The sequence below is a fragment of the Aquarana catesbeiana genome, linkage group LG04 (genome assembly GCF_042186555.1).
Source record: "Aquarana catesbeiana isolate 2022-GZ linkage group LG04, ASM4218655v1, whole genome shotgun sequence".
NCBI classification, from domain to species: Eukaryota; Metazoa; Chordata; class Amphibia; order Anura; family Ranidae; genus Aquarana; species Aquarana catesbeiana.
Genome location: NC_133327.1, coordinates 302,596,604 through 302,614,315, shown reverse-complemented (window position 1 = coordinate 302,614,315; position 17,712 = coordinate 302,596,604).

The window sequence follows — 17,712 nt, the reverse complement described above, 5'->3', positions numbered from 1 at the left end:
TAGGGCAGACAGTACAAGTACATTACAATTCAATACAGGAGGAATCAGAGGGCCCTGCTCGTTAGAGCTTACAATCTAGGAGGGAGGGTCAAGTTATACAAAAGGGTTAATAGCTGTGGGGGATGAGCTAATGGAGAAAATAGTGCAGTTGTTAGATGGAGGCAGGATAGGCTTCTCTGAAGAGGAAAGTTTTTCAGGGATCGCCTAAAAGTGAATAAATTTGGAGACAGTCTGGCAGATTGGGGTAGGGAGTTCCAGAGGATAGGCGAGGCTCAGGAGAAGTGCTGGAGGCGGATATGGGAGGAGGTGATGAGGAAGCTAGAGAGCAGGAGGTCTTGGGAGGAACGGAGATGGCGATTAGGTTGGTGAGTGGTAGCCAATGGAGGGATTGGCAGAGAGGGGGTAGCAGACACTGAGCGGTTTGTAGAGGTGGATGAGGTCTGGCAGCAGCATTCATGATGGACTGAAGGGGGATAGTCTATTTAAAGGTAAGCCAATGAGGAGTGAGTTGCAGTAGTCAAGGCGAGAGATAACCAGGGAGTGAATCAGGAGCTTTGTGGTTTCACTGGTTAGAAAGGGACGTAGTTTAGAGATGTTGCGGAGGTTGAGGCGGCAAGCTTTGGAAAGTGATTGGATGTGGGGCCGAAAGGAGAGTTCAGAATCCAGGATAACACCTAGCACCCTGACATGTGGGGACGGGTGGATGGTTGTGCCATCGCTCTTGACAGAGAAGTCCGGGGAAGAGGCACGTGGGGGAGGAAATATTATAAGCTCGGTTTTGGACAAGTTGAGTTTGAGGAAGTGGTGTGACATCCATACAGATATGTTGGTTAGTAAGTTAGTGATTCGTGAGGAGACTGATGGGGTGAGTTGAGGGGTGGAGAGATAGATTTGTTTGTCATCAGCATAGAAATGATATTGAAAGCCGTGAGAGGCTATGAACTGACCCAGGGAAGAGGTGTAGATTGAAAATAAAAGAGGTCCAAGAACAGAACCTTGGGGGACCCCAACAGAGAAGGGAAGAGGAGTGGAGGAAGTAGAATTGTAAGTGACACTGAAGGTGCGTTGGGATAGGTAGGATGAGAGCCACTGAAGAGCACAGTCACGGAGACCGAGGGAGTGAAGTTTTTTGAGGAGGAGGGGCTGGTCAACCGTGTCAAAGGCAGCTGAAAGATCAGAAGTAGGAGTACAGAATAGTGTCTGTTGGTTTTTGCAGTTAGTAGGTCATTTGTGAGTTTTAAAGAGCAGTTTCTGTGGAGTGTTGAGGGCGAAATCCAGATTGAAGAGGATCAAGAAGGTTGTTTTTAATGAGGTGGTCACTCAGTTGGTTGTAAACCAGGCGTTCAAGGAGTTTAGAGGAAAAGGGGAGCAAGGAGATAGGGCGTAGGTTGTTAGGATTGGTGGGGTCCAAGGATGGCTTTTTAAGTATGGGGGTGACCAGTGCATGTTTTAGAGCATTGGGGAAGATGCCAGAGGTGAGGGAGAGGTTGAAGATGTGGGTTAGAGAGTGTAGGATGAGGGTGACCATAGCATTTGAGAGGGAATCGGGTCCAGGGGACAGGTGGTTAGGTGGCGATAGAAAGGAGTTTAGCAACTTGGTCTGTAGTAGCAGATTTGAATAGGGGGAGTGTCAGTTGTACCTGTTGACATGGGGTCTTAGCTGGGGGAGACACCTGTAGAGTGGAGATTTCATCGCAGATTGTATCAATCTTGTTTTTGAAGTGATTAGCGATTTCCTGGGCAGTGAGTAAGTCAGTGGGTGGAGGCGGTGGAGGACAAAGTAGAGAGTTGAAGGTAGAGAAGGGTTTATGGGGATTGGATGAGAAGGTGTTAATAAGAGTTGTAAAATAGGTTTGCTTGGCAGTGTGGAGGAAAGAATAGTATTTTTGGAGGGCAGATTTGTGTTGGTTGAAGTCTTTGAGAGACTTAGTCTTGTGCCACAGACGCTCAAGAGCACGACTACGTTTTTCGAGAATTTTGGTGTCATCTGTTTGCCAGGGTTGTAGGGGTCGAGGCCTGATTCTGCGTGTAGTGAGGGGAGCAAGCTTGTCCAGGGTGGAGGACAGAGATTTATTGTAGATTGACGTGGCTTGGTTGGGGCAGGACAGGGGAGAGATTTTGTCATAGAGGTGGCCAGTAGCAGAATAGAGGAGAGAGGAGTTGAAGTTGCAAAAGTTTCTACGGGTGATGGTTAGGCGATTGGAGGGAAAGGTGGTGGAAGACAGGGGGAGAGAGAAACTAATAAGGTGATGGTTGGAGAGAGGAAAAGGATTGTTTGAGAAGTTGCATGGAGTGCATAGGTAGGAGAATACAAGGTCAAGCGTGTTGCCATCAGAGTGAGTAGAAGCCTGTACCCATTGCTTCAGGTCAAATGAAGAGGTTAGACTAAGAAGTTTAGAAGTAGCAGGAGTGTTTGTATTAGCAGGGATATTGAAATCCCCGAGAAGGATTGTGGGAATTTCCGAAGAGAGAAAGTAGGGTAGCCAGGCAGAAAACTCATCAAGGAAAGTTGATAATGGTCCAGGGGCCGGTAGATCACAGCAATTCTTAGGGAAGTAGGAGAGAATAGACGTATACAGTGGGCTTCGAATGATGAGAGGGAGAAAGATGGAGGAGGGTGAATAACCTGGAAGGTGCTCTGGGGGGATAGGAGGAATCCCACTCCACCTCCCTTGCGTCCATTAGGCCTAGTGGAGTGAGTCCAGTGAAGGCCACCCTGGGAGAGGGAAGCAGGAGAAGGGGTGTTATATTCGTGGAGCCAGGTTTCGGTGAGAGCAAGTAGATTAAAGGAATTAGTGACAAAGAGGTCATGAACAGCAGTGAGTTTGTTGCAGACAGAGCGGGCATTCCAGAAGGCACAGGAGAGAGGGAGGCTGGTGTTGGGAAGAAGAGGAATGGAGACTAAATTGTGTAGATTGCGACTACTGCCAGAGGGTGTAGGGTGATGGTGATGGGTGTGTTGGGCACAGTTAAATAAGGGGGGCCCAGGGTTTGGGGAAATATCTCCAGCGACTAGGAGAAGCAGAAGAGTGAGGGAGGTAGTATGAGAATGTGGTTTGTATGAGGGGACATGCTTCAGTATCCTGGGGGGTTTGTTAGCAAGTGGGCTTAGAGTTAGAAAGAGGTGATGAGTGCAGTAATAGGGGGAGGGGAGAAGTGAGGGTGATATGTACAGATTGTGGGGTGGAGCAGAGGGATGAAGAAAAGAGAGTTTGAGGAGAGAGGCAGCAATTGTGAAAAGGAGGAGAGGTAAAGAGAGCATGTTTTAGAGAGGAAGATGATAAAATTTGGAAATGGGGTCACCTGCAGTCTGTTATAGTTTTCTTTGTGCAAATCGCTGAAGTGCAAGAGCAGAAGTGCCACTTATTTAAAGAACCCACTTCTTTGGAAGAACCCCCTGTATGTGCAGCCCCCTGTATGTGCTCCCCCGTAAAGAAGGCCTTGTTTTTATACTGGGTGTTGGGTGTGGGTTGAATCTGGCAATTAATCAATTAGGAGGGGATATTAGGAACACAGCTAGCAGGGCATAACTTTCACACCACAATCAAACTGCAAGGGGACTAAAAGGCCAAAATTGTAAAGATAAGGAAACCCATAATTTAGGTAAGGCTTAATGGCTAAATAAACATTGAACTAATGTGAGCAAGGCTACAGATGGAGTTGAAACAGTGGTGACAAACAGATTTACCAAATATGCATTTGTACAGTCGGTCAATATATTCAGTTTGAAGGTATGTGGAGGTATAAACGCAGGTTTACCAAATATGCATTTGTGCAGTCAGTCAATATATTCAGTTTGAAGGTATGTGGAGGTATAAACGCAGGTTTACCAAATATGCATTTGTGCAGTCAGTCAATATATTCAGTTTGAAGGTATGTGAAGGTATAAACGCAGGTTTACCTGTAAAGAGAGAAGAAGATGTTCAGATGGATGGGGCAAGAGCAGAAGTGCCACTTATTTAAAGAACCCACTTCTTTGGAAGAACCCCCTGTATGTGCAGCCCCCTGTATGTGCTCCCCCGTAAAGAAGGCCTTGTTTTTATACTGGGTGTTGGGTGTGGGTTGAATCTGGCAATTAATCAATTAGGAGGGGATATTAGGAACACAGCTAGCAGGGCATAACTTTCACACCACAATCAAACTGCAAGGGGACTAAAAGGCCAAAATTGTAAAGATAAGGAAACCCATAATTTAGGTAAGGCTTAATGGCTAAATAAACATTGAACTAATGTGAGCAAGGCTACAGATGGAGTTGAAACAGTGGTGACAAACAGATTTACCAAATATGCATTTGTACAGTCGGTCAATATATTCAGTTTGAAGGTATGTGGAGGTATAAACGCAGGTTTACCAAATATGCATTTGTGCAGTCAGTCAATATATTCAGTTTGAAGGTATGTGGAGGTATAAACGCAGGTTTACCAAATATGCATTTGTGCAGTCAGTCAATATATTCAGTTTGAAGGTATGTGGAGGTATAAACGCAGGTTTACCTGTAAAGAGAGAAGAAGATGTTCAGATGGATGGGGCAAGAGCAGAAGTGCCACTTATTTAAAGAACCCACTTCTTTGGAAGAACCCCCTGTATGTGCAGCCCCCTGTATGTGCTCCCCCGTAAAGAAGGCCTTGTTTTTATACTGGGTGTTGGGTGTGGGTTGAATCTGGCAATTAATCAATTAGGAGGGGATATTAGGAACACAGCTAGCAGGGCATAACTTTCACACCACAATCAAACTGCAAGGGGACTAAAAGGCCAAAATTGTAAAGATAAGGAAACCCATAATTTAGGTAAGGCTTAATGGCTAAATAAACATTGAACTAATGTGAGCAAGGCTACAGATGGAGTTGAAACAGTGGTGACAAACAGATTTACCAAATATGCATTTGTACAGTCGGTCAATATATTCAGTTTGAAGGTATGTGGAGGTATAAACGCAGGTTTACCAAATATGCATTTGTGCAGTCAGTCAATATATTCAGTTTGAAGGTATGTGGAGGTATAAACGCAGGTTTACCAAATATGCATTTGTGCAGTCAGTCAATATATTCAGTTTGAAGGTATGTGAAGGTATAAACGCAGGTTTACCTGTAAAGAGAGAAGAAGATGTTCAGATGGATGGGGCAAGAGCAGAAGTGCCACTTATTTAAAGAACCCACTTCTTTGGAAGAACCCCCTGTATGTGCAGCCCCCTGTATGTGCTCCCCCGTAAAGAAGGCCTTGTTTTTATACTGGGTGTTGGGTGTGGGTTGAATCTGGCAATTAATCAATTAGGAGGGGATATTAGGAACACAGCTAGCAGGGCATAACTTTCACACCACAATCAAACTGCAAGGGGACTAAAAGGCCAAAATTGTAAAGATAAGGAAACCCATAATTTAGGTAAGGCTTAATGGCTAAATAAACATTGAACTAATGTGAGCAAGGCTACAGATGGAGTTGAAACAGTGGTGACAAACAGATTTACCAAATATGCATTTGTACAGTCGGTCAATATATTCAGTTTGAAGGTATGTGGAGGTATAAACGCAGGTTTACCAAATATGCATTTGTGCAGTCAGTCAATATATTCAGTTTGAAGGTATGTGGAGGTATAAACGCAGGTTTACCAAATATGCATTTGTGCAGTCAGTCAATATATTCAGTTTGAAGGTATGTGGAGGTATAAACGCAGGTTTACCTGTAAAGAGAGAAGAAGATGTTCAGATGGATGGGGCAAGAGCAGAAGTGCCACTTATTTAAAGAACCCACTTCTTTGGAAGAACCCCCTGTATGTGCAGCCCCCTGTATGTGCTCCCCCGTAAAGAAGGCCTTGTTTTTATACTGGGTGTTGGGTGTGGGTTGAATCTGGCAATTAATCAATTAGGAGGGGATATTAGGAACACAGCTAGCAGGGCATAACTTTCACACCACAATCAAACTGCAAGGGGACTAAAAGGCCAAAATTGTAAAGATAAGGAAACCCATAATTTAGGTAAGGCTTAATGGCTAAATAAACATTGAACTAATGTGAGCAAGGCTACAGATGGAGTTGAAACAGTGGTGACAAACAGATTTACCAAATATGCATTTGTACAGTCGGTCAATATATTCAGTTTGAAGGTATGTGGAGGTATAAACGCAGGTTTACCAAATATGCATTTGTGCAGTCAGTCAATATATTCAGTTTGAAGGTATGTGGAGGTATAAACGCAGGTTTACCAAATATGCATTTGTGCAGTCAGTCAATATATTCAGTTTGAAGGTATGTGGAGGTATAAACGCAGGTTTACCTGTAAAGAGAGAAGAAGATGTTCAGATGGATGGGGCAAGAGCAGAAGTGCCACTTATTTAAAGAACCCACTTCTTTGGAAGAACCCCCTGTATGTGCAGCCCCCTGTATGTGCTCCCCCGTAAAGAAGGCCTTGTTTTTATACTGGGTGTTGGGTGTGGGTTGAATCTGGCAATTAATCAATTAGGAGGGGATATTAGGAACACAGCTAGCAGGGCATAACTTTCACACCACAATCAAACTGCAAGGGGACTAAAAGGCCAAAATTGTAAAGATAAGGAAACCCATAATTTAGGTAAAGCTTAATGGCTAAATAAACATTGAACTAATGTGAGCAAGGCTACAGATGGAGTTGAAACAGTGGTGACAAACAGATTTACCAAATATGCATTTGTACAGTCGGTCAATATATTCAGTTTGAAGGTATGTGGAGGTATAAACGCAGGTTTACCAAATATGCATTTGTGCAGTCAGTCAATATATTCAGTTTGAAGGTATGTGGAGGTATAAACGCAGGTTTACCAAATATGCATTTGTGCAGTCAGTCAATATATTCAGTTTGAAGGTATGTGGAGGTATAAACGCAGGTTTACCTGTAAAGAGAGAAGAAGATGTTCAGATGGATGGGGCAAGAGCAGAAGTGCCACTTATTTAAAGAACCCACTTCTTTGGAAGAACCCCCTGTATGTGCAGCCCCCTGTATGTGCTCCCCCGTAAAGAAGGCCTTGTTTTTATACTGGGTGTTGGGTGTGGGTTGAATCTGGCAATTAATCAATTAGGAGGGGATATTAGGAACACAGCTAGCAGGGCATAACTTTCACACCACAATCAAACTGCAAGGGGACTAAAAGGCCAAAATTGTAAAGATAAGGAAACCCATAATTTAGGTAAGGCTTAATGGCTAAATAAACATTGAACTAATGTGAGCAAGGCTACAGATGGAGTTGAAACAGTGGTGACAAACAGATTTACCAAATATGCATTTGTACAGTCGGTCAATATATTCAGTTTGAAGGTATGTGGAGGTATAAACGCAGGTTTACCAAATATGCATTTGTGCAGTCAGTCAATATATTCAGTTTGAAGGTATGTGGAGGTATAAACGCAGGTTTACCAAATATGCATTTGTGCAGTCAGTCAATATATTCAGTTTGAAGGTATGTGGAGGTATAAACGCAGGTTTACCTGTAAAGAGAGAAGAAGATGTTCAGATGGATGGGGCAAGAGCAGAAGTGCCACTTATTTAAAGAACCCACTTCTTTGGAAGAACCCCCTGTATGTGCAGCCCCCTGTATGTATTATGTTGCCCTACCCTGTGTTTGTCACTGTTGTGTCCCATACCTGGGACCAGAAAACAGTTGCTGTATGTACTGTATATTCATTCAGTTCTGCTGGTATGCATTTGTTTTAGCAGCTTATGGGGTTTACCTCCTGTCCTTTGTGTGCTAGACTGATCTGTACAAAGGCTTTCATTATATTTAGGAATACATTTTGTGTTGTAGAGATATTGGACAGTAATTTATTTGTTGACCCTTTTTGTGGTACTAGATTTGTCCTTTAACTGATAAATATAATTGGTTAAAATATGGTTTTTGGAATTGGTAAGGTGCCATATCCCTTGTACAGCAAATCAATCAGATAATCATAGGGATCAAAGAATTGGGACTTTTTAGGCACAACATCTTTATGCTTGAAATACAATGTTTATTTATTTCATAAAAAATTGGAAAAAGTTACATAAAAACATTTTCATATTGAAATACATTGTTAGATATTGATCAACATTTAACAGTGGATTTTATCTTTGTCCATATCTGGTAATCATAAAGGCTGTGCGCGTTTCCTGTACACGGTCCATTTCCTCAGGAGCCAATGAAAACTGTTTTATACAGTATACAATCTTGGTGCTATACTGGAATAATTTTCATTCATAGAATTTCATCCCTGTTAGATAGACCTTGCTTCATCCAATAAGGGGCAAAACTCAGCGTGCTCTGGCACCCTATGCTAGCAGCTACCGATGTTTTAAGGTGAAAGACCCAATTTTTCATCGACTAATTTAGATTTATCCAAGATGTGAGTCTTTAGGATGTCAGTCCCACTTGTGGGGTGAGGAGACTTCATCTCCTCACAGCTTTCATGCCTATTAACCTCAGGTTATTTTATGTAGAAAGTCTGTTATTAAGTTCAAGCATAACTGCCTTTACAATCACAGGAAGACATTAGCTCCTCTCAGCTTCTATGCCAGTCCAGACTGTTGTGTATAAAAAGCATGCTATTAACTCAATCATCAGTTGCCTTTAACAATGTCATGTTTTCACCACAGGTTCAGGCAGGAAGGAGGAGAATGAAAATTATTCCAGTATACTACCAAGATTGTATGCCGTATAAACTGGTTTTCATTGGCTCCTGAGGAAGTGGACCATGTCCAGGAAACGTGCAGAGCCTTTATTATTATCAGATATGGACAAAGATAAAATCCACTGTTAAATGTTGATCGATGTATTGCAATATGAAAATGTTTTTATGTAACTTTTTCCATTTTTTTATGAAATTAATAAACATTATATTTTTAAGCATAAAGATATTATGCCTCAAAAGTCCTAATTCTTTGATTCCTATGATTATCTGATTGATTTGATAAATATAATTCTTTATATGGTCCTGCTTAGCTAGTAGCAGGCAGGTTTAGGTTTATATGAGACTCTCACTCATAGCACAATACTTATGGAGTATTCTTTGGGTACAAGAACTGCGAACTGTGTGGAATGTATACAACATGTAGGTTTAGACCCTATTTAGCCATGTTTCTTTATGCCACACCCAATATTTAGCACACAACATTTGCCAGACCCATTTTTGGTTTGGTGCACTTTGCCTGCCACATATCATGTCTCATTCTCAAGTTCCAAAGTTGGGAGGTATGCAGACATATATGCTCCTGACACTGTCTACATGCACAAAAAAAGGAAATGTAGGCAGCTGGAAAATCAATGTTGATGATACGGACACATGTAAAGTCACCAACTACTATGCAATGGATAGGGCACCCTCAGATGACATCCGTGTGATGAAACATGTAAGCCGGGACTAACTTCAATAATTTCTTCATGTCATATCCAGTATTTCCGGTTTCTGGTATACAATCGGTGGAACCCAAGCTTGGAGCGAGGAGAGCGTTGCTTCCTCGTTCCGTTTGGAGAGTGTGAGAGCATAGGAACTCTCTCTCCTTCTTTTTAACTTTCTTGGATTTGTTTAAATTTAATTTTAAATAAAAGAAGCAATACAGAGTTACACTATGTGGATTGTTCTTTGCTTTTTTATGACAAATATATGTGGCTATCTGGCCGGAGATTACGCTGCAGAGGGGAGGCTGTAGAGTTTCTTTCCTTTTCACTCATGGATGGTCCTTCACCCTGGTGTTGTGAACAAAGGGGATATCCCAGTAGAGGAGCACCGGGACCGGGATTACATTACTTTTACTTCACGTTTGTACCCCTGCAGGGGTGAAGCGCTCTGGTGAGTGAAAACACAAGAGGGGAGTACAGCCACCACTGCTAGCACATTTTTTGTTTTAAAAACTGTCACCAACTGGATGAAGCATTATGTCACTTTTTATGGACACTATTTTTTGATCTTTTGTTTGTTTTTTTCATTTTTTTGTAAAATGGACATATTGTGGTAGTTTATAACACTATTAGGTTTATAATTGGTTACCATCAACAGCAGTTGCCGCACTTTATATTAATTTATACGTTTTTCATACATGTCACTTTTCACTTAGATGTTTATTGAGTGTTTTACTAGTGCTGATCGATGGTCTTTACTAGCACTGGTTGATGATTTTTATATAATTTTTTATATAATTTTTTATATGTTTTTATTGCTGATACACGTTACTTCACTTTCCATCTTATATACATATTTATTTATTTATGGCAGCAAAGTTTTGTCCTTGCTGGACATACACAGTTTTTTCACATTAAGCAAAAAAGTTTTTATCTCATTTTAGATACACAAGGTTTTTTCACATAGAACAGCGCCATTCCCTACTTTGTTTCTTTTACCTGATTGGATTTCACCTAGGTGAAATCTTCCTATAGGGAGGCAGCAGTTAGTAATATCCTAAGGGCGGATCTCTTTGGTATTTTTTACAATGGGACACTAAAAAAAGCTTTACTATTTAATGCTCAAAAAACTAGTCATCTTATACATCAGCAAAGTAATGTTAACAGAAAAAAAGGTACTGATTACTACAGTATTATAAAATGGTTTATAATGGAACCCCAGCCATTTTGGTAAGATTGAGCAAAGCATAGCAACTAAAGCTAGGAGATTTGACCAGGGATGGGTGCGTCATTGGAACATTTCTCCTGTTCGAATGACAGATGTAAAATTCTAGATTTCCATTCACTTTCAGCCCTAAAAAAAAAATGGTCAAAAGAAAAATAAAAATGGGGGAAGAAATCTAATGGTAACAGTGATTCTAATCCAAAATCCACAATTTAGGCTGGGGTCCCATATTAAATTTCATATTAATTTTAAATTAGGATTTGGCTTTTATTACCCCAAATAATAACAACAGGACTTGTTGTTCATTAGAAAGCCATTAGAAGGAGTAATTCTGCAAAATATCCATGAAATGTTAGCGGTTGATAGACACTCCCGACATTCCCAGGAATGGGCCTGAAGTGGCCAAAGTGGCTCTACAGCCATTCTTGGGCACAAATCTTTTAAGTTTCTCATAGATGGCTGCTCCTACAAAGACCACTCAGCACATTATGATGTTACTACTGTGTTTCCCCAAAAATAAGACCAGGTCTTATATTAATTTTGGTTACAAAAAACACACTGGGGCTTATTTTTAGGGGATTTTGTTATGTATTTACTGAATTTTAAATAATATTAATTTATTCAAATACATTCGGGTCATCATGGTGATCTTAAAGTGCTTGTAACCAAAAAAATAAATATATATATATAGATATATATATCTATATATATATCTATATATATATATCCTGATCCTTTAAAGCACAGTGCTTGTGCTGTGTCATTTACCCCTCTCAATGTTCTAAAAAACCTGAAATAAAACAATAAAATGTTCCTGCGTCTTCTCTCCCCCTCTCCCCCTGTCAGCTCAGGAGTCAGCATTATGACATTCTGTAATACCAAAAATAAACCTTGGTTAAAGCCATTGTAAATTGATTATATAATGTGCAGTGTGCTTCCTTTGTAACTTAACTGTGGAAAATACCTTATTTACAACGCCGCTGGACACTCACTTGACCCGCCAGGGCTCTTCTTCCCTGCACCGAGCACAGCAGAAGGAGGGGCCACTGACATCAGCCAGAAGGAGAGTAGAAGACCTCCAACGGGTCACGTCAGTGCCCAACGGCATTGTAAATAAGGTATTTTCCACTATAAAAATCATGTATAATAATAATAATAACAATAAAGTTACAAAAAGGAGACACACTGCACATTATATAATCTTTTTACAAAATGGATTACATGTTTTTACGACTACTTTAACTAGGGCTTATTTTTGGGGTAGGGCTTATATTGCAGCCATCCCCGAAAATAACGGGGTTGGGCTTATTTTCCGGAAAACAGGGTATACACAGTATAAGAGGGTCCTATGCTGTTAGTCTGGGAATTAAGTGATATCACACATACCTGTATTTCACAAAAAAGCATCTCATGTCTAGAGTAGGTCTGTGGGCATGATGACTTCAGGAACAGTCCACCACACAGGACCGCTAAACCTCAGGGGGGGGGGGTTAAGAGGAAAGAGATAGACAGCTTAGAAGAGAAAAAGAGTGTGAAAGGATCTAGGAAAACAAAAACTACTGTGGAGGCTCTGAAGGCCAGGCAGAGAGCCAGAAGGCTGCATGAGACACCGAAGGCTCTAGTGTATAGTCTCTTGAAGTTCCACCCTTCTCAAATAGATATCCTTTGGCAGTGTCTACTTTTGTTTGCCTATGGTCTCCAAATAATTTGGTTTGTATGTTAGGTGTATGTTTGAATTGATGGGGTGATTGTCCTAGAGAAACAAAACAGGAGCTGAAAGAAAATCTCCCCAAAGTGAGGGGAAATCCCTCTTTAGCTAGTGGCAACTTTTAATTTTCTATAATTCCCCTGGGGAAAATGGCCAACAAGAAAAAGAGAGAGGGTAAATGTCCCTAGTGGAGATATAGACAGCAATAAAAACCTGAGACGTTATACTTTAATTACATTAAAGCATGACTCTTGTTCTGGCATGTTATTCTACACTACTTGTAATATAAAGTCCATTACTGCAGATTTAGTATGTAAACTTATCTTGTATGTCTAAATGCAGAAAAGCAGGAACACATTTATTTGAGTGTGGTGGATAAAACCTTACTCCACCTGGGTAATTACAAGCTTTTTCCAGTTTGGAAATTAAATTTATTTCCATGCATAAGTATGCTTTAATAATAATAGCACAAAAGTTAAGTGTATTAACTAATATATCCCAAAAACTATTAATTTTGTATTAACTCTAATAGGCTTTGAGCAGCAGGGGAGCATAAGAATGAGCAGAAATCCAAGAGATTAGATATCCTTTCTTTATTTTTTTATTTTCACAAAGAATTTTAGACTTTCTACAGGGCAGTACAGCCAATGAAAAATTGATAATGACTAGTGGCTAGGGATTATTGCATTTTGTATTTTACTCCTTACCTTTTTAACTCCTTCCCGACTGAATTGGCTGTGATTGGAATGATTCTGCTTTGAAGGTTTTAAAGCTGAACTCTAGCCTTACTTTCAGTCTTGCACAACTGTACAGGCTTCTCTTCTGTATTGAAATTTCTTATTCTGATTTACTGCAAACCTAGAGCTTCTCACTGAGTACATGAGAAACTGCAGCAAATCTCATAGTCTGCATTATTTCCTGGACAGCCATTCCTTCATTATATTTCAGGTCTTTTAATTATAGCAACACAGCATCAGGTGTGGTCGCTACTTAAAATGGTTGTAAACCCTTGCATATACCCAGTGAATTGAGCAGCCACAGATGATACACAGAGATGAAACAAGTCCTTCTACATAGATTTTACTTTGCTTGTGTAGCACCCTGATGTCTAGGCAGGGTTGCTCCTAAATTTACCTGCCAGGCATCTTTGCCATGGCATATTGTGAGGGATCAATTGATTTCACCCTAAGTCTGGAATTGCTGCAATTCTCTCTTCTGTCACTAGATGGCCAGATATCTGATTGCATTAGATAAGACAAGGGCATTGCAAGGTCAGATTAGGAATAGATAGGGTATCTCAGCCAATGGGCAGGGATTTTCTTAGGTCTCTTGGCCTGCTGGGAGAGGCTATTTATTTGGGTGAGGTCAGGTGATCGGGTTCTGTGCCACCTTAATGGCTGTCTGGGTGGACGTGTGTTGTGCTGCCCGGGCTGCTAGGCCTAGAGTTTGGGTCTTACCTGGGCACATCTGGTTGCTAGGCTGTCTGAGGGCCTATCCAGAAGCAAGAGAGGAACGCAGGGTTGTGATTGCGGCTTGCAGTCCAACCAAAAGTGACAGTTTTGCCGGCCGGAGAACCTGTCCTGGTCAAAGGTAGAGGGGAAGCTGTCACCACTAAGGGGCCAACCACCTTGTGGAAGGGACCACAGTGAGTAGCAGAAGCAAGTACTGGAGCAGTATTCTCACCAACCAAGGACGGTGGAGAATCAAGGAACTTCAGCAGGTGCCAAGCCAAGGACCCAGCCAGTGGGATGACACTTGAGGAGTATCTGGAGTGCCAGGCCAGGGATCCAGCAGGGAAGCGGGGATGATGCTTGTGAAAGATACTAAAGTAAGAAGATTATAAGAGCTCACGGGATTCAGTGGCAGTGAATCAGCACATCTAGTGAGAGAGGCTGGGAGATCAGTGGACTGAGAGTCTACAAGAAGTGACTGCATAAAAGTAAAGAAGTTTGTTACAATCTGTGTTAGGAACTGTTCTAAGACTGTTGCCATAAGAGACAGTGCTCCTACACATGCAGATGTGGTGTCTTGCTGGATGCCTTTCCCTGCATGGCTGTCTACCTGTAGAAGTCTTGGAGTCTGCTAAGTGACATCTCAACTTCCTAAGGGTGTCCTGGCCCTAAACCCTCTCTCCCATTGTTCTGTTCAAGAGAAAATAAATCTCTTTGCATTCAAGAAGTGTCTGGCGCCCATGAATCTACCTTACATTACACACACTATGCCTTGCAACCCACTCTATACAAAAGGATGTCAGCTGTCCCTGGCTCTGGATGTTCTCATTGGACCAAAGGAGGCCTGGGACCTTGCTACACTCGTTTATCTGTAATCTTCTCTTCCCTACACCCATTCAAAAGTTCAGATCATGTTTAAAATCTTTCTTCATCTGTCAGGAGCACAGAGGAGGGGGCGGAGAGACTGCAGTTACAGTGGGTTAGAGCTGATCCCCATCCACACAGCAGAAGAACTGTGTTGTGAATAGACAAGCTTTGTTTTAAGCTCTCCCCTTTCCCTCCTGACACAAATTTATCTCATGTGTGGGGAAAACTTCTCAGAAGTGACTCATGCTGATAACAGAGGAACAAAGCACCAGAGAGAAATGACCCTTAGAGCTTTGGAGAGATACGTAAACATTACAGATATATGTGCATTGCTCAGATTCCATGACTGAGGAATTCCCACTTCTTTAGACTGAAATCAATCCATCAAGGCTTTGTGATGTTTGCATACCTCCCCCAAGAGCCAGCACACTGTTTGCAACAGGGTTGTGAGGTTTTCAGGAAACGCAGGCCCCTCCCACCAGCCAAGATCTGCCTGTACTGTATAGAGAAGTACAGAAAAACAGTAATAACATCACTGGGTCCAAAATAAGGTGGGTAGTGAAAATGAAAGGTTTTATTTAAAAATTTCATTAGCATTTTGATGAGGAAGTATAACTTCAAATCTAATGTCAACTTTAACTGATTTTTAAAGAGGCAGAGGGACAGGCAAAACAGGATTTTTTTTTGTATTTTGCAACAGTGCTTTGTAACATGATTGCTATCAAATGGTAGCAATCACTAGCCAAGAGCCAGTGAGATTAATTTACTAAAACTGGAGAGTGCAAAATCTGATGCAGCTCTGCATAGAAAGCTTCTGTTTTTTATGTCAAAGCTTAATTGAACAAGCTAGAAGCTAGAAGCTGATTGGCTACCATGCACAGCTGCACCAGATTTAGTACTCTCCAGTTTAATAAATCAACCCCAATGTGTTTATGTGCACCCATCACTATGCATTCACTGAAGTGAAATTAAATGTTTCTGATACATTGGCATGTACAATTACAGGTGCATGCTGCAATGGTGTGTGTGCACATGCATTTTACAGAGTTTAAAATAGCACAGCATAAATCAATGTCCTGGTGCAGGAAACTGGGACAAATCTTCATCTCAGCAGGTTATCAATATAATTGGGTCCTTATTTGTACTTACTTATCAGCATCTGGTATGGTGTGTGTGTGGATGTCTCATTTATGCACCATAAAGGTTACATGCAAAACAAAAACAAAAACAGATCCACAGAAAGGGTGTTTTGTGAATCAAGAGGGCTAGCTTGCCAGCATAGCAACTGTAATGTGCTGTATGAAAAATCAGCAATAGCAGCCTCTTCCAGGAAACAATGGACTACAAAATATTTTTGTGTAGATATGAGCGAAGAAAGGGGAATAATGGAGAACCAGTATTATTAGTGATGTCAGTTCACAGTAGAAATGCAGCTGCAATTGTAACTTGAAATAAAAGTTTATTTTACTGATTTAGAAGTGATTTGAATTAAAAATTTTTATTAAAATATATAGAATAATACATAGTCAGGTTGAAAAAAGACACAAGTCCATCTAGTTCAGCCAAAAAAAAAAAAAAATAATACAATCCCATATACACAAACCTATACCCACAGTTGATCCAGAGGAAGGCAAAAAAACCCAGCAAAGCATGCTTAAATTTGCTACAACAGGGGAAAAAAATCCTTCCTGATCCCCTGAGAGGCAATCAGATTTTCCTATGATCACTTTATCTATAAATGTTAGTACAGAGGTTATACATTATACATTTAGGAAAGAATCCAGGCCTTTTTTAAAGCAATCTACTGAGCTTGACAGAACCACCTCTGGAGGGAATCTATTCCACATTTTCACAGCTCTTATGCCCTGCACACACGGTCGGACTTTCCGACGGAATATGTGCGATCGGAGCTTGTTGTCGGAAATTCCGACCATGTGTGGGCTCCATTGGACTTTTTCCATCGGAATTTCCGACACACAAAGTTTGAGAGCAGGCTATAAAATTTTCCGACAACAAAATCCGTTCGCGTAAATTCCGACCGTGTGTGGACAATTCCGAAGAAACAAAGTGCCACGCAATAAATTAAGAGACGAAAGCTACTGGCTACTGCCCCGTTTATAGTTCTGACTTATGTGTTTTACGTCACCGCGTTCAGAACGATCAGATTTTCCGACAACTTTGTGCCACCATGTGCATGCAAGACCGTGTGTATGCAAAACAAGTTTGAGCCAACATCCGTCGGAAAAAATCCATGGATTTTGTTGTCGGAATGTCCGATCAATGTCCGATCATGTGTACAGGGCATTACTGTGAAGAAACCTTTACGTATTTGGAGATGAAATCTATCATCCCCTAGACGTAAAGAGTGCCCCCTTGTCCTCTGTGATAACCTTAAAGTTAATAACTCAGCACCAAGTTCACTATATAGACCACTTATGTATTTGTACATGTTGATCATATCACCCTTAATCTCCTCTTCTCAAGAGGGAATAGATTCAGTTGCTCTAATCTTTCCTCATTATCAGTTTGGTTGCCCTTCTCTGCACTTTCTCCAGTTCCCCCCATTTCCTTTTTGAGAACCGGTGCCCAAAACTGAACTGCATATTCCAGATGAGGTTTTACTAATTATTTGTACCGGGACAAAATTATATCTCTCTCTCTCTGGAGTGCATACCTCTCTTAATACAAGAAAGGAGTTTGCTCGCTTTGGAAACCGCAGCTTGGCATTGCATGCTATAATTAAGCTTATGATCTACCAAAACCCACAGATCCTTCTCCACCATTGATTCCCCCAGTTGTACTCCCCCTAGTATGTATGATGCATGCATATTCTTAGCCCCCAAGTGCATAACTTTACATTTATCAACATTAAACCTCATTTGCCACTTAGTTGCCCAATTAGACAGTGCATTGAGGTCGGCTTGTAAATTCTAGACATCCTGAAAGGACGTTATTCCACTGCATAGCTTAGTGTTATCTGCATAGACAGAAATTTTACTTTTAATCTCAGACCCTATATCATTTATAAAGATATTAAAAAGTTAACGTCCCAGCACTGAACCACTGATAACCTTAGACCATTCAGAGTAAGAGTCATTAACCACTACTCTGAATTCTGTCTTTTA